Source organism: Schistocerca americana, chromosome X, assembly GCF_021461395.2.
Source record: "Schistocerca americana isolate TAMUIC-IGC-003095 chromosome X, iqSchAmer2.1, whole genome shotgun sequence".
NCBI lineage: Eukaryota > Metazoa > Arthropoda > Insecta > Orthoptera > Acrididae > Schistocerca > Schistocerca americana.
The window spans coordinates 424718595-424742905 of record NC_060130.1 but is presented as its reverse complement, the minus strand read 5'-3'; the positions used below and the strand labels follow the sequence as shown (position 1 = coordinate 424742905).

The following is a 24311-nucleotide window of genomic DNA, read 5'->3' as shown; positions in this document are numbered from 1 at the left end:
GGTAGGATCTCCCGCCATGTTAAACAGCCTCCATTCTGGCCAAGGAGACCAGAGTTATGGTTCACTCATGTAGAAAACATTTTCAACGAGCATGGCATCAGGAATGATATCGAACAATTTCACTGTGTCATTGCTCACTTGAATTAAATTCAGATAGTCTAAGCAGAGGAAGCATTGTGAACTCATAGTTATATTCCTTTTAAAAAAATGCCTTATCAAGCAAAGCATTTCAAGTCAATGGCTGCAATATGGCTTCAGAGATTACTTACAGACAAGCAATTGGGAAACAGAGCACCCAATCAATTATTCCAAGGGTTTAGGTCACTGGTGACAGTGCATTTGTTATCAGAAAATTCCTTACAAATGTTGTGGTTCACACAGCTCCCTACAACCTACAAACATTTGGATTGTTTTGGCAGTAGACATGGAGTTGTCACTTAACATGGTAGCAGATAATGTAGAAGCCTTTGTAAGTTGTTTCCAGTACAAAGTCCACAGCGTGGAAACAAAATACAACAGGGCAGAAGGCACCAAACCACACATACTAGGGGTAGAGCCACCTGATAGCCCAGATCAACTGTCTATGAGCGTGAAAGAGTTGAGTGCCTTAATTTTGGCACTTAAAAACATGCAACACACTGATGACATGAGACAGTGGCATAATGCATCCTTTCGTCATGATCAGGATGATGAGAGATGTTTTGAGAAATTCAGCTGGTGCCGGTATTGCCAATGATTCAGAACGAAAGCTCAAAAATGTGTAGCATCCTGCAGTCACCCGAATGCCTCCGACAGCCACTAAAGGGCACCAGTGGCTGTCACTCTCTTTCAAATAGTTTCTGTACCCACTATCCTCCTCCTGTGGCTACCACATTGGGAATTCTTGAGACATATGCTTCCGTTAACTCCCGTGGAGTGCAACCACTTGCACCACGCAAGAAGATGTCTGCAAACAACTAGTCACAACAAATTCCCTGCAATGCTACTGTTTGACAGACCCAGTGGTACAACATGCAAAACAATGAATGAATGGGACATGAGTGGCTCTGGTTTTGACCGCAACTGGTCAGCTCAAATCCATTTCACACAATGTGGTGACAAGTGTGACAAACTTCTCCTCAGGGCAGAATAATGTTAATATTCAGAAGCCACAGACCACTACCATTCCAGATTCTGATACAATAGCCACAGATGGAGTTAAAACACTAATAAACATAAGACACCATTGTTAAGGCTTTCATGGCTACTTGTTGACATTTGTCAATGTTTGGTTTCTGTCTCGGATTCTTTGGCCAACGGTTGTTTGATGATGTATGAGTGACTGGCATTGTCAAAGCTTCACCCTCCATTGTTGGTGGTGGACTATCCATCATTAAACAAATGTTGGCCAAAGAACCTGAGACAGAAACCAACAGGCAGTTTGTCAACAAGATGCCACTGATCAACCTTTCATTCAAACATTTAGTAGGAAGCAGTTCAATTTGGCCCTCAGTTTGGACAGGAAGTTCCAGTGGACCTTCATAGTCGTGAACATTACTGAACCTATAATAGGAGTGGATTACCTTCACCAGTATCTATTAGCAGCAGACCTCCACAACAAGAAACTACTTTCATTAGCAACAGTAGAATCAACACAGTGTGACCAGAACTTGGATAGCTTCATAGAAAAATTTCTACAGATTAAGACAGTAGACAAGGCAAGGTGCCTGGGCGGTCTATGCATTTAATTCTGATATTGCCTGGACCACTGGTGGTGGCCAAGCTGTGCTGTATAACACACAAAAAATTTGTGGCTGCAAAAGAATACATTAATAAGCTGATCCAAGGGGATGTAATGGCACCTTTGGAGAGTCAGTGGGGATCACCACTATACATGGTGATCAAGCAGAACAGCACATGGGGTTTGTGCAGCAACTACAGAGCTCTGAACACCAGAACTGTGGCAGACAGTGTTGGTTTTTAATAATGCTAGTGTGAAATCTCAAATCTTCAGCTCATTGATTGTGGGAAGGCCTATTCAAAAATACACCTGGATATACAAAAAAAAGACAGCCATCACTACCCCAATCAGCCTGCTGAGTACCAATTCATGCCATACAGTTTGAAAAATGCAGCACAAATGGCAGAGTTTTATTCACCAGGTTCTCAGAGGCACTGATTGTATGTGTTGTTATGTGGACAATATTGTAGTGTTTTCAGAGTTGCTAGAGCAGCACAAAAATGATCTCAGACAGATTTTCCAATTCATATGCAGACACCGGGTTGCCATCAATAAACACAAATGCATCTTGGGAAAAAGCAATGTGAACTTCCTCGGTTTTAAGGCATCAGCAGAGGCCATAGTTCCAATGCTTGAGAGGGTAGGAAACACTCACGAAGTGCTGATACTGAAGATGTACAAAGATCTGTGGTACTGCCTCAGAATGATTAGTTATTAGAGAATGCACCCACCAAAAGCAGCAGAACCACAGGCATCTGCAGGAAAATATACCAAAGGAAAATATTTAATCATCAGGAGGAAAGTGAGGTAGAGTCAAGAGCAACTAATGGCATTTAACTCAATTAAGGACTACGTAACTCAGGCAGTGCTCCTCACATACCAATGGCATTAAAGGTGGACATCAGCCAGGTAGTGATAGCTTGCAGCAACTCGTACATGGGGCCTGGCAGCCCCTAGCATTTTTCTCGCAAATGATTACAGCAACACAGCAAAAATTGAGTGTGATAGGAAGGAATAGTATGCTATATTATCTGCAATACAACATATCCAATCTGCAATACAACATATCCACAACTTGGAGGAAGGAAACACTGCACTGCCTTCTTTATAAAGTCTCCACCCACGGCTCACCAAGACAATGTGGACAAGTGGACCACATTTCTCAGTTCATTATGGACATAAATTACATCAGCAGCTGTAGAAATGTCATACTGAGTTTTTCTCATGTTGTTGTGTAAATTTGAGGGCCATTCCAGGGTATAGCATTGCAGAACAACAACAGAATGACATGACCTATGTTTTATGTTTGAGTAGCAGCAGACACCATAGTTCCAATGCTTATTTATTATGGAAGGCACAAACCGAAAGTAGCGTAACTGTGGGAACATCTGTAAGAGATATATTTGCCCAAACTGCAAGATTCATTGTAGTGTGACATATAGCACAACCTACGGCACACTTTTATACCCACAAACTTCTGATGCCAAGTTTTTGTGATAAGGTGAAGTCAAGCTGATAACAAAAAAGGAGGTTTGTTTGGGGAATAAAAAAAAGACTGCTGAAAATGGGTTGAAGCTTATGCCAGATGCTAACAATGCAAGATTGGCAGGTACTTATCAGCACCCCTCAGCACCGTAACCACACTTATGGTGCACTTCATGTATGTTGATGTTGACCTGGTGGTACCCTTGCCATGTACAGGACAGTGTAGTTACTTATTAGCAGTTGTTGAGAAATTGTTCAAATGGCTCTGAGCACTATGGGACTTAACTTCTAAGGTCATCAGTCCCCTAGAACTTAGAACTACTTAAACCTAACTAATCTAAGGACATCACACACATCCATGCCCGAGGCAGGATTCGAACCTGCAACCGTAGCAGTCGCGCGGTTCCAGACTGTAGTGCCTAGAACCGCTTGGCCATCCCGGCCAGCAGTTGTTGACAAATTTACATGCTAGCATGAGACAAGATCACTGATATGGCTGTAGAAACAGTGGTCAGAGCTTTTGTAAATGTCTAGATTGCAAAATGCTGGGTACTTCTGACAATAACACCAGGCTATAGAAGACATTTCAAATCATTACTGATCCACAAGGTCCAACAACTATGTGGCTGCTCATATATTAAAACCAAAAGCTCCCATCCCACTAGGAATGAGATGCTACAAGGATCCCACACGACCTTGAAAGTGGCCATTATGGCCAGGGAGAGTAATGGATGGAGATGTTACCCCTTGTACTACTGGTGTTATGGACAGTGGTGAAACAAGAGCTGGGCTACACCGCACCTCAACTGGTGTTCTGAGAGCACCTGAGACTTCCAGCTAAAATCATATCTACAAGATCAAGACTTCTGCCTGCTGAGGAATTGAGGAAGCCACAACAGAATTTGTACAGCTTCTTCAAAGAAGCATGGCCCAAATTCAACCTTCAGCACCAGAAACTCATGATACTGAACCTATCTTTGTCCAGAAAGACCTACACAAGGCCCCACAAGTTTGGCTGAGGAATGATTCAGTACAACCATCATTAAGACCTCTTACACAGGACTATTTAAATTCATTCAACATGGAGCAAACACAATCAAGATAGCATGGAATGATAAGGAAGAAATGGCTCCATCGAAGGACTCAAGCCAGCCCACATGGAGGAGGACTCCATGGATCAGAGGCCACTGGTTAGACATCCTACTCCATCAGGCTCTAACTTCAGCCTGTCTCCATCAGTTCAAATAATAGGGCCATGGTGTAAGACTCACTGGCACACAAGTATCACTAACTACAAACACATCTTCCTGACATCCCCTGTGCTCCGTGATTCAGAAAGAGTGTGTGTGAGAGGGCAGGGGTATTGTGGGGAGGGGGGGAGGGAAGTAGCAGGGGTGACAGCTAGTGTAGTGACCTCTGGATCAACCGATCAGTTCTGAACAAACAACAGACAAATGGTGTGTGCCATTTTCTAGGTTGTTTTCTTTGTACATTCTTGTTGGTATCGTGATTCTACTTGGAGGGAGAGGGGGGGGGGGGGGGGGGAGGTGTAAGAAGTTTTCATATGGTGTAAAGTAAACTAAAATAAGTGTGTGTATTCAGAGAGCATGTCTACATAATCAGTGTAGTATCTGCTTACTTTGTGACAAGATAAATCCTACAATGTCTTTCAAAATGGCATAGTCAGTCTTGATGGTATTGGTTCATTTTTTAGCCTTTCATTATTGTATTTATCATATTTTTTAGAGACATTTACTTACTTCTTTAACTGCTCCCAAACTGTGACAAGACATGAATGAGCTTAGCTTATAGCATTTTACATATAATTCTTACATGCACACATTAATACCACAACATTTAAAATACACACTTAAAGTTAATAAAAAAACTAGTAGCACAATATTAGATTTTATCCACCCCCAAAACACCATTATTCAGTTTTGGGCCATGTGAACACTCATCTATGAGCCATCTCTTGAAATCTCTCTGCAAAATTTTGCCCACTAACTTCTGACCTCACTTGGTAAGAAGTCATGACACAGCTCCTTTGATATACTGGCTGTTTTCCGTTAGTCTCAGTCTTCTCCAGTCTAAGTGAAAAATCTTCCTTTCTCCTTGCATTATAACCATTAATTTTTAAATGCCTGCTGGTAACTTTCCTGTCCTCTGTCACTATTGTAATTTTTTGGAACATATAATAATAATTCCATATGGTTCAATGGTCTGGTGCAAGTCTTCAAATTGGATGTCATTTCAGGGACTTAGGTGTCTCTAACCTACTCCAGTAGTCCTACCATGAAAGGGGACCTACTGTTTAATGTGGAATCTAAACTGTGTGTCGTCTCTGGTGAGTTTTCACATCACTGAGAGGTGAAAGTTAGGTTAAAGGAACACTGCAAAATTTCTGTGGTTTGAATGGGATTAAATCCCACACTCTCTCATTTTTCAGGTATACACTTTATCACTAGACTGCAAGACAGAAAAGAGTTCATAAGTTCACAATATGCCTTCCTTCATGTTTTTGAATTTGGATATGGCGCTAGCCTCCTCAAAGCGCATGGACTAGATGTTAGCTTATTACTCACATAATCAACTTGATGTTTCTAGTTCAGTTTCTTATTTATTACATGCCCAAAAACTTGTAAGGAGACCTTGTGTTGTTCAGCACATTTTACTCATTTGATTCACCTGGCTGAAAGCACATTACTTTGAGTTCTGGTAATTTAAGCCTTAAATTTTCATTTTAAAAAGCATTTTCTGTTTTCTCTATAAATTTATGAACTTTGTTATGTAGATTACCTGCACCTCTTGCCCAGCTAAGACCAGCTATGCCACTGGCATACCTGGAGATGAGTGGTTTATCTTCAGGACTTGGAAGGTCATATATATATATATATATTACTTTACAAAAAGAAATGGTTCCAATATCAAGCCCTGTGGCACACCAAATTTTATGATTATCATTCTGGACATATTTCTGTCTATGATATGACCACTGTCATACAAGATTTTAGTGCATTGTCACCTGTTCATGAAATATAACTAGTAATGTCAAGCTTTCCACTGATAATAGCATTTGCATGTTTCAACAAAAGTGTATCATCGTGTACTCCGCCAGAAGCTTTGGAAACATCTAAAACGATTCCTGTAAGTAGCTTATTTTCATCCATATTTTGGAGCCACATGTACAAACTTCACTGCTTCTGACATGGTGCTCTGCTCTCTTCTGAAAACTTGTTGAGAATCCCCTGATTTATTCTTACTGTTATAATGAACCAGCATATGTTTTAGTATTTTTTTCCAATAAAGTGTAAATTAGAACAATAGGTCTCTAATTTTGGAGAACTTCCATATTTCCACATTTAAACAAATTCTTGGAAGTTGTCAGTTACAAGTTACTGGGAAATATAAGCACCCAGAAAACACAGTTTATTGAAGGAATCAGTTGTATAAATAATTCCTGTTTATGAAACTTCCTGGCAGATTTCTCATTCTGGAAAAATTCCTGTTTACATTTTTTCTAATAATAATAGAGAATTTTGTCACAACCTTCTGAATTTTTTAATTTTTAGGCTATTTATCAGATGAACAACACCCACACAATTGTAATTTGTTCCTCAGTTCTGTTTTCATGGACCCATCAGTATTCTGCTACATAATCTGACCTTTCTATCTGTAAGTTAATATTATGAGCTATTGGTCCCTTAATTTCTCTGTGAAACATATGCATGCTTTCTGTATTGCTCTTTATGTAGTGGTACATTTAAATTTGTCTGTCTATGTAATCTAGACATGTCTAACATTTTCCCACTCATCTAATTTAAACATTCCACATAAGATATTTTTTGTTGTTGAGATTTACTTTCCTTGAGGTATAACCATTTATAGTGTCTACTAAGATAATGTTTTCAAAATCAGAAATTATGCGATCTGTAGCCTCAGCAGTTGTATGATCTATTCTAGTTAGGATAAGTGCAAGCAAATCTTTGAGTCCATAGAATAGAATGCAGTCTGTTTATTCTCCAGGGCATTAATGTTTAGACAATAAGAATGAATGTTTATGTCACCAAGAATTAAGAGATTAATATTATGTCTATTAAATGTTAATTTACATATTACTGAATCAAAAAATTTCAGTTAGAACACAAAATTTGGCATAAGGGATCTACATATGCCTACAATAAAAAAGTCAGTCTGACGGAAAACTGCTTTAACTATTACTATTTCAGTGTGTTCATCTTCACAAAATTAGGTTATCCATGACAGTTTTTTTAAAGAGATCATGAAATATTTTACTCTCAGTGTAAAGCTACTCCACCATTTTTGCTTTTAGAGCAACAATAAGATCCAGCTAGATTATAATTTTCCTGTTTGTGATTCTGGACATTATTTAATTTTTTGGTTTTAGTATTCACTACTATGTGTGGGCCTATATCTAAAATAAATCATTCAAAAGCATCAATTTACAACATCTAAATTATAATGTAAAAGCGGTTTTTCCTCTTTGAAGCATATATCTTCAAACAGTTCATTCATAAGTGTACCTTCTTGTTTAACAGTACTGTAGCCCTTACTTATCTCAGAAGAACCTGGCATTGGATCAGTTGTACTACATTACATCTTTTGTGTAGCATTTTAGCAATTACATCTGAAATATGTTTATCTACTACCCTTCACAACACAATTAATAGGTTACTTTTTTGGAACCCTATAATTGCCTCCCATTGTCACACAGAAGTTTAAAATTTAGTTCAAAGGGCCTAAAAAGTATCCTCAGCAATAGGACAAAAGCATGGTATCCTGTAACGTCATCATCGGGTTCAGCAACACTTCAAACAGCAAGGTGTCAACATATGTGAAAAAAAGGTCAGAGTTCAAGAGTTCATGTGAGGTGTAAGGTGGGCTAATAAGGTCACATTGGCAACAAAATTCACCACAATTCTGCCAGACACCACTGTGGATGTGTCACATGATTGGAACGTTGTCACACCACTTCTTACCCACTGTTCACCCCTAGTTTGGTGCCTCTGTCATGGAGGTCAGAACCACAATATCCAGCCTTTGAAATCACGTGGTTTTCTTATGGGTGGCCAAGGAAAACATTTCAGATACACCTCCACTCAGAATCAACATGAAAAGGCCTCAGGGGGTGGCGTAAATGAAATCAATGAAACTATCCTTCCCCTTGGGCTGTTGGTTCCCACACATTTCACAATTAAAAAAGACAGTTTGTTTTGTGATGAACAACAGGACAATTTTCTTGCAACCTTTGACATTGCTGACACTTCCCTGATAATTCAATCTTTCTCTGAAGAGATTGTGGGCTGCTTAGCAACACACTGTTTGGGTTCTTAGTGCACTAGTTACAGTCACACAATTGATGCTGATTGTGAGCAAAGAGTGAACATTAACTTCTGTGTTAAGCTTGGGGAAACTGCTAGTGAAACATGGACAGTGATTAAGCAAGGAAACATAGACAAGCCACTTTCAGGAAATCATGGTTTTGAGTGGCACTAAAGTTTCTGTGAAGGCAGAATTCAGTGCAAGATGTTCCCTGATGCAAACGTGGAGCGTGTAAGGCAGTTATTGCAAGAAGACCATCATGTAAGTGTGGGTGTGATATCAGAAGAACTTATTGTGAATCATGATGTGTGTCATAAGATTTTACAAAAAGATTTAAGGAAACAAAAACTTAATGCAAAACTCATCCCTCACACACCAACAGATGAACAGGAAGTGGTAAGACAAAGAATTTCTGCTGAACTACTGGGTAGAGCCTGACATGATTGCACATTCCTGTCAAAGATTATTGCTGGGGATGAAAGTTGGTTCTAAGAGAATGACCCTCACACAAAAAATCAAAGTGCTGAATGGTGGAGACGTGGCTCAGCAGCATCAAAGAAAATCAAATGACAACCTTCGAGAACAAAGGCAATGTTGATTGCATTCTTTGATAGTAAAGGATTAGTTTTCCCTGAGAATATTCCTCCAGGTCAAACAGTGAACCAAACTCTTTATGTCAAAGTTCTGAAACATACGTGACAAGCAGTCTGATGTTACTGTCCTGATATGTGGCATTCTAAGAACTGGTTCTTACTGCATGACAATGCAAGGCCCCTATACGGCTTTATCTGTTACCGAGTATCTGGCCAGATATCACTGAATCCAATGGGCTGTGACAATGAGCTCACAAACATTGCAGCTAGAAATCTGCTGCTTGCTTTCAAGAGCTGCAGAAATGTTGGCAACTGTGTAAAGATAGCCATGAGGACTACTTCAGTAGTGGCTATGATCATCACTCGGTAAGTGCAATACTCTATTAAAAAAAGGGATTATTATAAAATACTTAAAATGCTAAAAATAATAAAATAACCAATATTTCAGTCATAGTATGAAAAGGTAATTAAGTTTCAAAAATCATGAGTACTTGCAAGACAGCTGTGGATCCGCACCCACAAAATAAGAGAGGTAAATGAAATCCTGAACCAGTCTTACAAGATTGATGGAGGATGGGTACGAGTTCCTGGCATCCTGGCAGTGAGCAATTACAGTACAGTGGGCCAAATGTTATCACAGGGCAGCCGCTTCACTTGTCACTGCTGTAATAAGCTACATGAACACAACATACACAACTGGAGTCATTTCTCTGCAACTAACTGGAAGAAAAAACAGCCAACACAAGTATCTCACCAATATGTTGTGAGATCCCAATTCCAGCAAGTACTATAACTTATAAATAGTCTGCCATACATCACCTCCCTCTCTCCTACACTGAACAATGGTATTTTAGGGCCAATAAAAATCTAAGTAATGTGTCTTATGACACTGTTAGGAATGCAATATACTGAAGCTCTCACCCTACATCTAATTATTATTTGCCCTGAAGAAGGACACTGGAATGCAGCTGGAACATTTGTTATTTTAGTATTTTTAGAATTTCAGCTATTTTACAAGATGATGTCACATTGCACTCTGAAGGATCTACATCTACATCTACATCTACATCTACATCTACATCTACACAGATACTCCACAAGCCACCATACAGTGTATGGTGGAGGGTGCCCTGTACTACTACTATTCATTTTCCTTCCTGTTCCTCTAGCAAATAGAGCGAGGGAAAAATGACTATCTATATGCCTCCGTATGAGCCCTAATTTCTTGTATCTTATCTTCATGGCCCTTATGCACAATGTTTGTTGATGGCAGTAGAATCATTTGGCAGTAAGCTTCAAATACCAGTTAAACTTCAAATGCTGAGTCACACAATTTTCTCAATAGTGTTTCTTGAAAAGAACGTCACCTTCCCTTCCGGGATTCCCATTTGAGTTCCCAAAGCACCTCCATAACTCTAGCATGTTGTCCAAACTAACCAGTAACAAATCTAGCAGCCTGCCTCTGAATTGCTTCGATGTCTTCTTTCAATATCACTTGGTATGGATCCTAAACACTTGAGCAGTACCCAAAATAGGTTGCACCAGCAGTCTCCTTTACTGGTGAACCACATTTTCCTAAAATTCTCCCTATACACCAATGTCAGCCATTCACCTCCCCTATCACAGTTCTCACATGCTCTTTCCATTACATATTGCTTTGCAACATTATGCCCAGATATTTAAACAACTTGACTGTGTTAAGCAGGATACTACTAAAACTGTATCCGAACATTACAGGTTTGTACTTCCTACTCATCTGCATTAACGTACATTTTTCCATATTTAGAGCTAGCTGCCATTCATCACACCAACTAGAAATTTTGTCTAAGTTGTCTCATATCTTCCTACAGTCATTCAACTTGAACACCTTACCATACACCACAGCATCATCAGCAAACAACCATAGAGTGCTGCCCATCCTGTCCACCAAATTGTAATTTTTAACATTGTAGTTTTTAACTGCTACTAGTTTTCACTTTCATACATTATGTTGGCAAAGAAGGGAATGCATGTCAGTGATAGGTCACCAATCAATGACAGTTGAGGAAATGAGACTACAGTAAGAAAAGGAAAAAAAGTCGATGAAGATAGGCATTTCTTCTATTGATACCAGAATATATCATCAGAAACATAGATATTGACATTTATTTGTATGGTTATGAAGACTTGTGGTAATAGTTATCAGGTAGATTCCATTCTTCTTGACATTTAGAAGATTTATAACTTTCTACTTTTGTTTGCAAAATACTGACATGGATTATTTATGGAAGAATAGAAAAACTGGTAGAGGCTTACCTTGGGGAGGACTAGTTTGGGTTCTAGACATATGTAGGAGCTTTTGAGGCAATGCTGACACCAGAACATATCTTAGAATAGAGTTTAAGGAATGTTAAATCTATGTTTACAACATTTGTAGATTTAGAGAAAGCTTTTGACAATGTTGAATGGAATACACTATTTGAAACTCTGAATGTAGCAGGGATAAAATACAGGGAATGAAAGATTATCTACAACTGATACAGAAACCAGATTGCTGTTATGAGAATTCAAGGACATGAAAAGGAAGCAGTCTGTGCAATGAGCAAGATTTGAAGGAAAACTATAATACAGTTGAAAAAGGAATTAAGATTCAGGGAGAAGAAACAAATACTTTGAGATTTGATGATGACACTGTAATTTTGTCAGTAATAGTGTCTTGAAAATACAGTAAAGATGAACATCAACAAAAGTATAATTAAGGTAATGGAACGTAGTCAGACTTATACTGAAGTGTCAGACAAACTGGTATAGGCATGTGAATTCAAATACAGAGATATGTAAACAGGCAGAATACAGCACTGTGCTTGGCAACGCCTATATGAGACAAAAGCGTCTGGCACAATTGTTAGACCATTTACTGCTGCTACAATGGCAGGTTATCAAGATTTAAGTGAGTTTGAAAGTGGTATTATAGTCAGTGCACAAGCAATGGGACGCAGCATCTCAGAGGTAGTGATGAAGTGGGGATTTTCCCATACAACCATTTCATGAGTGTACCACGAATATCAAGAATCCAGTAAAACAGCAAATCTCCAATATCGCTGTGGCTAGAAAAAGACCTTGCAAGAATGGCACCACCAACAGCTGAAGAGAATTGTTCAACATGACAGAAGTGCAGCCCTTTCACAAACTGCTGCAGATTTCAATGCTGGGCCATCAACAAGTGTCAGCATGTAAACCATTCAACGAAACATCATTGATATGGGCTTTTGGAGCCAAAGGCCCATTTGTGTACCCTTAATGACAGCATGACACAAAGCTTTATGCCTTGTCTGGGCCCGTCAACACTGACATTGGACTGTTGATGATTGGAAATATGTTGCCTGGTCAGACGAGTCTCGTTTGAAATTGTATCGAGCGGATGGAAGTGTGCGGGTATGGGGACAACCTCATGAATCCATGGACCCTGCATGTCAGCAGGGGACTGTTCAAGCTGGTGGAGGCTCTGTAATGGTGTGGAGACTGTGCAGTTGGAGTGATATGAGCCCCTGATACGTCTTGATATGACTGTGACAGGTGGCATGTACGTAAGCATCCTGTCTGAACACCTGAATCCATTCATGTCCATTGTGCATTCTGATGGAATTGGGCAATTCTGGCAGAACAATGTCACACCCCACACATTAATAATTGCTACACAGTGACTCCAGGAACACTCTTCGGAGTTTAAACACTCCCACTGACCACCAAACTCCCCGGACATGAACATTATTGGGCATATCTGGGATGCCTTGCAAAGTACTGTTCAGAAGAGATCTCCACCCCTGGTACTCTTATGAATTTATGGACAGCCCTACAGGATTAATAGTGTCCATTCCCTCTAGCACTACTTCAGACATAAATTGAGTCCATGCCATGTCACACACTGTGGCACTTCTGCGTGCTCGCGAGGGCCCTACACAATATTAGGCAGGTGCACTGATTTCTTTGGATTTTCAGTGAGTCTAAATAAGGTGATGCTGAAAGAACTGTATTAGGAAATGAGGCATTAAAAGTAGTAAATGAGTTTTGCTATTTGTGCAGCTAATTAACTGATGATGGCCAACACAGACAGGACAGAAAATGCAGACTAGCGGACAAAAGCGTTTCTAAGAAAGAGAAATCAGTTAGCAACAAGCATAAATTTAAATGTGAGAAAGTCTTTTCTGAAGATATTTCTCTGGAATGTAGTCATTTACAGAAGTGAACATGGATGGCAAACAGTTCAGACAAGAAGAGAATACAATTTTTTTAAGATATGTTGCTACACAATAATGCTGGAGATTAGATGGGTAGATCAAGTAAGTAATGAAGAGGTACTGAATCAGATTGGGGAAAAAGAAATCTATAGCACAACCTGACTATAAGAAAGGACTGGTAGATAGGACACATCCTGACACACAAAGGATCATCTGTTTGGTAATCGAGAGAAGTGTGGGGGGTAAAAATTGTAGAGGAAGGCCAAGGCATGAATACAAGAAGCAGGTTCAAAAGGATCTAGGTTACAGTTGTTATGCAAGGATGAAGAGACTTGCACTGGACAGACTACTGTGGAGAGCTGCATTGAACTAGTCTTTGCAATGAGGATCTTCACAACAAAAATTAATATAGTCTTCCACCTTGTTCACTCTTTATTTCAACAAACTATACAATTTTAATGCATTTCAGTTGAAGCTGGAGTAATTGTGGACTCATCATTTCATGTCCTTTATTGACAGAAGTGTTTTGACACAGCTGCACATCACTATATAATAAACTGTCACTGAAGTAACGATACAGCATAACTGATGCCATGTCAACTGCCCCATAAATATAAAAATGCAGGCAGCCACAACAAACTGTCTAGCTTGTTACATATCTCTCTGTTTTGGGAAGCAGTTCTTGAGTCACGTTTTCAGTTGGCAGAAATGGACTGCATTTCAATAGAAGATCTTTTCACCGAGAAAGAAATTGTTGCTAACTTGAAAGTAGCATATGAAAATAAATATTTGTTTCTGAGAATGACTGACAGATGCTAGCCACTACTCCGATCTTTAGTCCTCCTCAGATCTTCCTCACAGGCGCCGGCACCATGGGGCCTGAGGGGGCCCAAGCCCCCTCAAAATTCATGATTTAAGAAAATTATTAATTATATTATGCTTTGTAAAATCACAAAATTATGTTGGAATTTTTTATCTTCCTTGTTTGACAATAGTTACCTTTTAGAATACATTGGTTAATGAGTTAAAACAAATAATTACTATGGTAGTAAGCAGGTTAACTGAAAATGAGTGGTGTGAATCATGATAGTGTTACGGTGCTGTGGGCACACTTAGAATTTGTCACAGTGAGCAAACCTTCAGCTAAAGTCTGGTGCTGGTGGGCCAGTGCTGCAGCCATGATGACATCAAAAGGACTGGAGAAAAAGCATGTGGAACCTTCCACCTCACATTGCCTTGATGCTTCAAGACATTAAAATGCCATGGCTATATAAGGCCCACCCTGCAGTCGCAGTCATTCAGTCGTTCAGTCGTTCTGTGCATGCTGCAGACGTGTTAAGTATTCCAACTTTAGTGTCTAGTGGATTATTTTACATGACTATATTTTATTTGTTTACTTTAGTCTCTTAGTGTATTGTGAATTAAGTTTGCAGTGGATAAATTTGTTATCAAAAAGCACACTTGGAAGTTGATGATACTGCAAGTCAACCTCCAACAATTATTGTGCTTCAATTGCTTCGTTGTCTTCAGGCGAGAACCATTCACAGCCCAAATCCTGGACAATCTGGTAAGGGAAGATCATTTTAGAAGTCTTGGTTGATCACATATACATGGCTAGAATATGAAACAACTACTGAAAAAGTTTTTTGCAAAACCTGCAAGGAGGTAGATGCTAAAAGTCTATTACAATTTTCTTCAAAAAAAGAAGATTCATTTACTTCCATAGGGTTTTATAACTGGGAAAAGGCTTTGGAAAAATTCCATCTTCATGAAAATATGTTTATGTGTAAAGAAGGTGTTCTGAAACTGAATTCTGTCGCTAACCGAAGTGTGGCCTCCCAATTGAACGAACAGTTACATAGTGATATGAAGAAAGGCCTTTTAGCTCTTGAGACAATTTTTACTACCATACAATCTCTGTGCTGACAAGGCCTAACAATTAGAGGGCATGAAGATGAAAACTAAATTTGTTTTCAATTGTTGGAACTCCAAAATAATGACATACCTGAGTTTAAAGATTGGTTAGGGCATTCGAGGTATAAATGGATGTCCCACAATATTCAAAACGAGATCATTGATCTACTAGAAAAGTCTGTGTTGAGATAGGTATTGGCTTCAATCAAGAAGACTGAACATTTTTCTATTATGGTTGACAAAACATGTGATTCTTCGATTCACGAACAAGTGTCATTTTGTATTTGTACAGTCGATGATTCCTCAATCATCAATGAAAACTTTATTGGCTTATATGAGACCCCCAACACAGAATCACACACTCTATTTAGTATTTTAAAAGACATTTCTGCTCGTCTTGATTTGTCAATGAATAACTTAAGAGGACGGTGCTATGACGGTGCCTTGAATATGAGAGGTAAGTTCAAAGGACTAAAAAAGTTAGTTTTGGATGTACAACCAAAAGCACGTTATGTGCACTGCACTGCTCACAGTTTAGACTTGGCAGTTGTAGACAGTCTCCGCCATCTTACATCTATGAGGGATATTATGGCTTCAGCCAAGGACTTAACAAACACCGTAAGGGAATCCAACAAAAGGATGGGACTTTTCAGAAGCATACGCTGTGAGAGCGCCAGCGACCAAGTTGGTCTATGACCCCTTTGCCTGACTCGATGGACTATGCAAGCTTCTAGTATCTTGAGAATAATGAAAAACTTTGAAGACCTCCTAGAGTTTTTTGAAACATTTTCTGCAGAGGACAAAACAGAGGCAGGTTACAAATATGCAGGCTACCTTGAGTCAATGTTACAATTCAAGACTTATTTCTTTTTACGTCTTTATTACCATGCAATGAATCCAGCAGAGAATGTCAATGAAAAAATTCAATACCCTCATCTAAGTGTTGCTGATCTGGAAAAAATATATGAGGGCTTGATTTGTATGTTGAATGGAAAGGAATCGTAGTTTTGAACACTTTTGGGAATTGTGTTTTAAAGAAAAATGTTCACTAGCTTCCTTGGAATCGAAGTATACCAAAGAAGTATGAAAACAATGAAGCCAGCTCACTGCACACTTTTAAAACCCCACAGGAATACTACAAAGCTATTTCCATTAAAGTTTGTGAAATGGTGCAATCTTGCGTTACCGAGCAGTTTGCTTCAACTGGACTCACACAGGTCATTGCAGTTGAACAAGAGTACTTGCTTTTAGTGAACAGAGGTGAAACAAATTTGGAAAAATCAACCGAGTTTTTAAAAAATGATCTAGACATTGAGAGACTGTGCTTACACTTGAATATGTTAGCCGATATCACTAATAAAAAACAACTGGTCGTAAAAAACATGTGTGATGTAAGAAACTACATTACACAAGAGCCTGCAGTTGGAGAAATGTTATGTGAAGTAGTGAAGTGCATTAAGCTTCTCCAAGTAGTTGCAATCATGTCAGCAACAGCAGAACGGTCATTTAGCACCCTTAGACGTCTGAAGTCATATCTCCAAACATCAATGGGACAGAAGCAACTGATCAACTTGGCTAGTCTTCATGCCCACTGAGATGTTGTGGATGAATTCGATATCTGACCAGCCATCATATTCAGTAATCCAGTCAGACTGTTGACGTTTGCACCTTTCTATAGACACTCTAGCCCTAATAATGGCATTTAGAGCAATATTAAAAATCTTTATAAAATAGAGAATTAAATACATACAAGGTGTACAACTTTGCTTCCAGCATTTGCCGATAAGTGGTGACAATGGTAAGTAGTGGTCGAAAGAAACAGATCGCAGATGTCAGGCAGTTAGTTTGGATCTCAGTCAACATAACGTCAGTCAAACATTAGTCAATTTGTGTCTGCATCATAAAGCTGATCTTGATTGATATGTCAGTTTATGAGCCTACTTCTCATCATTTGCAGGAGGTGTTTCAATATGAAGAAAACAGCGGCTGAGTCTCATTGAATGCTCTCAAGTATGTATGGTAAGGACGCTATTAGTGAAAGAATGTGTCATGAGTCGTTTCAATGCTTCAAGAACGGTGATTTTCATGTCGTAAACCAGCACAGTGGTGGAAGAGAGAATGTTTTCAAAGATGCAGAATTGGAGACATTGGTGAGTGAAGACGCACATCAAACTCAAGAAGAATTGGCATGATTAATGGGAGTGACACAGCAAGCCATTTCAAAATGTCTCAAGACTATGGGCATGATTCAGAAAGAAGGAACTTGGGTCCCTTGTGAGCTGAAACCAAGAGACATTGAATGGCATTTATGTGTTTGTGAACTGTTGCTTCAAAGGCAAAAATGGAATGGATTTCTGTATTGCAATGTGACCAGGGATGAAAAATGAGATCATTACAATAACCCTAAATGCAAAAAATCATGGGGATATCCCAGCCATGCTTCCACGTCGTTGGCCAAACCGAATATTCACGGCTCCAAGATCATGCTCTGCATTTGGTGGGACCATCTCGGCGTCGTGTACAGTGAGGTGTTAAAACCAAGTGAAACAATCACAGGTGCACATTATCGAATGCAATTAATGCATCTGAGCAGAGCATTAAAAGACAAATAGCTGCAGTACAGCGAGAGGCATGATAAAGTGATTTTGCAGCACAACAACGCTTGGCCCCATGTTGCAAAAGAGGTCAAAATTTACTTGTAAATGTTAAAATGGGAAGTCCTACCCCACCCGTTGTATTCTCCAGACATTGATCCCTCTGACTATCATCTCATAAAGAAGTCACAAATTGGATTCATGGATCGCTTCAAAAGATGAACAACTTTTTTGACGCAGTATTCGTACACTGCCCAAAAGATGGGAGAAAGCAGTGGCTAGTGATGGAAAATACTTTGAATGATGCATGTGTAACCAATCTGTTTCATTAAAGCCTCAAAGTTGGGGAAAAAATGGCTAAAGCAAAGTAGCACACCTTGTACATAATGTTAAATTTTCAGTTTCAAAATATTAGTACTAGTTTAGTACTATATTACTATAGTACAGTATTAGTTATTTTCAAATGCTTAAATACTTTTAGGGTATAAGACCCAATTAAAACCCGCTATTTACATACTTTTTGACTGAATGTATTAGGAATACTGAATTAACTTTATTAACTGTATTAAAGCATTAACTTTGAGATATTATTTTTATTTAATGAACACTGAGTCTTATTCAAAGTAAGCTTAAATTAGCTATTTCACTTATTAATCAAAGTGCTATTACTGTGCAACAGCAATATTTTATGTTTTATTCTTTTAATGATAGTTTAGGATTTATTTAAATATATATTCATTACTCTGTAATAATCTATAAGCATGTTTATTACTGTAAATTAAATTAGCTTTTTATGAAAATGCCGTGCATGTCTATGTTTTGTTTCTTTTTTCAAAGCCAAAAACTGTGTCAGGCTTGGCAAGTTCCCCCGAGTGCCAAGTTACTGAGAGCCCAGTTTTCAGGGTTCTAATGTTGATCATATGACTCTAAAATGCTTAAAAAACTTTAAAACTCACTATTTTTCATCTAAAATTTAGAAAATTTCCCAGGGCAATACCCCAAGTAGCCCCCCCCCCCCCCCCCCCCCAATAGTTTTTGTAAGTCGGTGGCCCTGGTGTTCCTGCATGTTGCTAGAGGGTTCTGGAGTTGCAAGGTTCCTGTGTACAACAGCAGCATCCATAAAAAGCCTCATAGATCTTGTGATGCTCCAGTTATGTGGTGCTTTGTCAACCTCATTTTCATTATAAAGAATAAAAATATGCTATTTCAGCAATAACAACAGGTATTTTGGATCAAGTATGCTAACTGAACAAAATCCAGAAAATGGGAAGTCATTTGCATGGTATCGTTCCTTCAGCAGTGATATGAGGAAAATATCTGATCCTACATGTGACTGTATCAGGATTTATCATTGGTCATTGCCTGGTATGTCCTTGTACATGCATAGTCTGCATTATAAATATATGCCATATGGTGTGATCTTGCCTTCTTCCCATCTCTGAACTGACTTCCACAGTTAGGGAGGGACCTACAGTTCAGCACATACTGTAAAATATGGTACAACTTACATGACATTTTTTGTACTGGAAGTGAAATAAGCACAAAAATCACAGGACCACAAACTGTGAATTCTCAGCGATTTACAAACATGATTGAGAAATTTTTTGGCCCAGTCTTGAACAAACTGATATTGGGGATGTATGGTTTCATCAGAAACACATCATGGCAAAGTGTTTCTGGCAGGAAAAGCTTTTTGGGCATCTCATCTCCTTTAGAGGCAATCTTATGCTTGACCAATTTAGCATCTTGTGAGCTTTTTTATAGAGATGTCAAAAATAATTTGCTTATACTGATCATTAAAGAGTCCTTGCACTCTTGATGAAGAATATTTACCAAGCAATAGCCCATTATACCCGTCATTTTGCTGATAACAGTTGACTGGTACTTTGGAATTTGAGTAAATCAGTGTATTGACAATAATGGGCATTATATTTATGATATAATAATTAAAAAGTGCAATTTTAAATTTACAATAATGCAGAAACACATACAAATAGGAATTAAATTGATAAATGTAATTTTTGTTCAAATCAGTAGTTTCATTGCCACATCTTGTATCATCTACATCAGTAATATAAAGGGTCTTAAAAATTCAAATGTCTTTAGAGGTCACTGAAACAAGGAAAACAAGTTTAATAAACAAGGGTTTGTGATGGCATATTTTCTGAGATCTGAATACTTTTTCTTGGGAGGGGATGAAACATTTTTCATTGTGGATATGAGCACAGATGTTGTGTTCACATTACATCAACATGGACAACAGAGTTTTTTATGTCTGGATGTATGACAATAGTTATATGACAGTCTGAATATCAGGTAGTCTGCAGTAAGTAGTGTGATTTGAGTTGTATTTTACTGAAGCTTCAAATATTTACATTACTGTATAGTAAACTAGCTAAATACCTTTCACTGCCTGGGTATGTATTTATTCTAGTTATTAGCTAAATGCCTGGGTATATATTTATTCTAATTATATGAGCAAATCTCTTCTTTCTCCCTCTCTCTGTGTATCTCCTTTGCCCTCCTCTCTGTCCATCTCTTTCTCCCCTCTCTGTCTGTCTACCTTTTCCACTCCACCACTCTCTACCTCCTCCTGACCCTCTCTCTCTCCATCTGCTACTCCCCACTCTGTCCATCTCCTCCTCACTTTCTGAGTCCATCTCCTCCTGCCCCCTTGCTCCTCTGTCTCCTCCTCATTCCCTGTACCTCCTCCTCCCCCTCTCTACATCCATTTCCTTTCCCCATTTCTCGCTTCATATCCTCCTCCACTCTTTCCCTGTCCATCTCCTCTTTCATTTCTCTCCCCATTTCCACTTCCCTGTCTGTCTGTCTATCTCCTCCTCCACCCTCTCATGATCTCTGCTCCCCCCCCCCCCCCCCCTTGCCCACTACACTAAAAAATATCCATGTCACAGAGTACTATTGAATGCTTAGTCAACTTTTACTGTATAGTAATGAAAATCCTGGAACTGGTATGCAACAGTTAACAGCAGAAAAAGGTGTCTGTCACCCTCGTGTGTAATTCATGAACAACTGCTACATCCACACCATCTTCAGCATATCCAGATCGTAAGGCCACAAGACCACTGTGGCAGATTGCATTTCTGTCAATGGCTCTTGTAAATGTGTTTACACCTAAGATTTTATTTACTACAGAGCTGAGTTCACGACAGAGGGTCATGTGAATTTTGACAATCAGCATAAAAATGCCCACACAATTGCAGAGAGCATCATTTCTTGATCAGCACATGGGTAGGTGTCCTTGGTGATAGAGTAATACTGCCATTACTGTTGTGGTGTCACCGCCAGACACCACACTTGGTAGGTGGTAGCCTTTAAATCGGCCGCGGTCCGGTAGTATACGTCGGACCCGCGTGTCGCCACTGTCAGTGATTGCAGACCGAGTGCCGCCACACGGCAGGTCTAGAGAGACGTCCTAGCACTCGCCCCAGTTGTACAGCAGACTTGGCTAGCAATGGTTCACTGACAAATTACGTTCTCATTTGCCGAGACGATAGTTAGCATAGCCTTCAGCTACGTCATTTGCTACGACCTAGCAAGGCACCATTATCAATGGCTATTTATCTTGTGATGCATGTACCGTCAGACCAATGTTCACCAATTGTGGATTAAAGTTAAGTATTCCAGCAGCTACGTACGTTATTGGCTATATTAATTACCTTTAACTGTTCCAGACCTCACGCCAGCCTGCGTGAGCTTAAACGCGTGCCTTTTGGCTTCCTCTCATAGTGACTTGGCTGTCTTGCCAAGTCACAACATTTTGGCGATGAGGATGGGATCACTTTGCCGTGAATGTACAAATCTACAAACCTTTGACATCCCTTTTTCATCCGAACAAGCCTGTACCTCCACGTACAGCGCAGAAATTCATTCGCTGGTCTATTTTCCTCTCTCAGTACCGCTACGATATCTTGTATCGGTCCACTGCTAAGCACGGAAACGCAGATGCGTTGTCCCGTTTGCCTGATGCTGAGGATAGAGCATTTGATTCCTCCGAACTTGCTTGCATGTTCATTGATGTGGAAGCCGATGATGTGGTCGAATCGTTTCCGATTGATTTTCGTCGTGTAGCTACAGCCACAGCTGCTGACCCTGTCCTTGCTACCGTTTTGCATTTTGTTGCTACGCAGTGGCCCTTGTCAAAGTAATGGATCGAGGATCCATTGGTTCACCGATTTTTTGCTCACAAGGAGAGACTTTTAGTGTGACGTGGTGTTTTGCTGTTGCGTTCTGATAATGATCAGTCCAGGGTCGTGGTCCCACGTTCGTTACAGTCCTCTGTCTTACGGCTTCTCCACCAAGGACATTGGGGTATCGTGTGAATGAAACAACTTGCTCGTCAGCACTGTACTTGGTTCGGAATCGATGCTGCGATTACGAATATGTGCTCTTCTTGCATGGCGTGTGCCGAACAACAATCCGCACCACTGCAGAAATTCTTTGCATGGCCAAAAGCCACTTCCCCTTGGCAACGCTTACACATCGATTTTGCTGGTCCCTTCTGGAATTCTCGATGGTTGGTTCTGGTCGATTCCTTCAGTAACTTTCCTTTTGTTGTCCGGATGTCTTCCTCGACGTCTTCTGCCACCATCCAAGCGTTATCCGCTATCTCTTGCATTGAAGGTCTTCCACAGACTATTGTTTCCGACAATGGCCCACAATTCATGTCCGCAGAATTTCAGTCATTCTGCAAGGCCAATGGTATTCAACATCTGACATCTGCGCCGTTTTTGCCACAGTCAAACGGTGCCGCTGAACGTTTGGTCAGGACTTTCAGGTCACAGATGTTGAAGCTGAAAGAGTCGCATTCTCGGGAGGACGCGTTATTGCTCTTTTCGTCCTCGTATCGCTCTCAGCCCCGAGATGGTCGCTCGCCGGCTGAGTTGCTTCACGGTCGCCCTCATCAAACCTTGATGTCTTTCCTACATCCGCCACATCAGGTTCCTGTGCAGCGGCAGCCACCTGCTCTTGCCCCAGGCAACGTTGTCTATTATCGCAACTATCGAGGTTCACGGCGTTGGCTCGAAGGGCGTATTCTTCGCTGCCTCAGCAGCGCTATGTATCTGGTTTTGGGGGCCTCTGGTGAGGTGCATCGGCATCTCAATCAGCTGCGCCTCTGTCGTTGCATGGGTTCTGCCGCTCCCCGTCTGCTTTCAGCGCCGGTGCCGTCCGGTCAGCGCCCTGGGGCCCATCTACTGGCTTGCCTCAGCCCCAGGTGTTACCGACGCTGCCTTCCATTTTGCCCCATGGCGACGCGCCGCCGCCGCCGCCTGTTCTGCCGCCGGCGACGCCCACAGTGGACGCTTCGCTGCAGCCGCCGGGTGCCTCCCTGGGTCACACGCCGCCGATCGCTTCCCGTGACCCGTTGTCCTCCGCCATGGACTGCTTGCCCGCTCCGGACCACATGGCGTCTTCGCCCGTCGGGTGCCCCGACCCGATGGAGGTCGACCCTTCGGCCCCTCGTTTCTCTTTACAGGCGCATACACCGCATGTTGGCGTGCACCCTGGAGTAGGTTTTCAGGTGTTTCCTAGCTCCCCTCGGACCGAATGGCAGGGTGCGGGTGGCACAGCCTCGCCTGTTGTTAGGCTCCCCACCTTGTCGCATACGTCAACATGGGGTCCTCCCCACGGCAGGCGGAAGCCTTATAACACAACCATACGCCGATTTGCGGGGGAGGAATGTGGTGTCACCGCCAGACACCACACTTGGTAGGTGGTAGCCTTTAAATCGGCCGCGGTCCGGTAGTATACGTCGGACCCGCATGTCACCACTGTCAGTGATTGCAGACCGAGCGTCGCCACACAGCAGGTCTAGAGAGACGTCCTAGCACTCACCCCAGTTGTACCGCAGACTTTGCTAGCGATGGTTCACTGACAAATTACGTTCTCATTTGCCGAGACGATAGTTAGCATAGCCTTCAGCTACGTCATTTGCTACAACCTAGCAAAGCGCCATTATCAATGGCTATTTATCTTGTGATGCATGTACCGTCAGACCAATGTTCACCAATTGTGGATTAAAGTTAAGTATTCCAGCAGCTATGTACGTTATTGGCTATATTAATTACCTTTAACTGTTCCAGACCTCACGCCAGCCTGCGTGAGCTTAAACGCGTGCCTTTCGGCTTCCTCTCATAGTGACTTGGCTGTCTTGCCAAGTCACAACAACTGTCATACATGTTACCACAGAGTTCAAATGAAATGCATTATCAGTGCTTCCTACTTAACAATTGTCTGCCTTGCTCAAGGATGTGACAAGTCCATAAAGAAGATACATATGTTTCAAACATGATGGCACACTAGTACATTTTCACAACAATATGAATGAATATCTGACACTGACACTTCAGGACCAGTAGATTGGTCAGGGAATACCCACACCTTGGCACCCTCATTCCACAGACCACAATACTCTCCACCTGTG

At 40.6% G+C, this 24311-nt stretch overlaps 1 protein-coding gene across 1 annotated transcript in view; it reads right to left on the bottom strand.

Moving 5' to 3' along the window:
* LOC124556058 (stress response protein NST1-like) overlaps nt 1-24311 on the bottom strand; it is a 630068-nt gene that overhangs the window by 232322 nt on the left and 373435 nt on the right. The gene's annotated exons all lie outside the window — the stretch shown is intronic.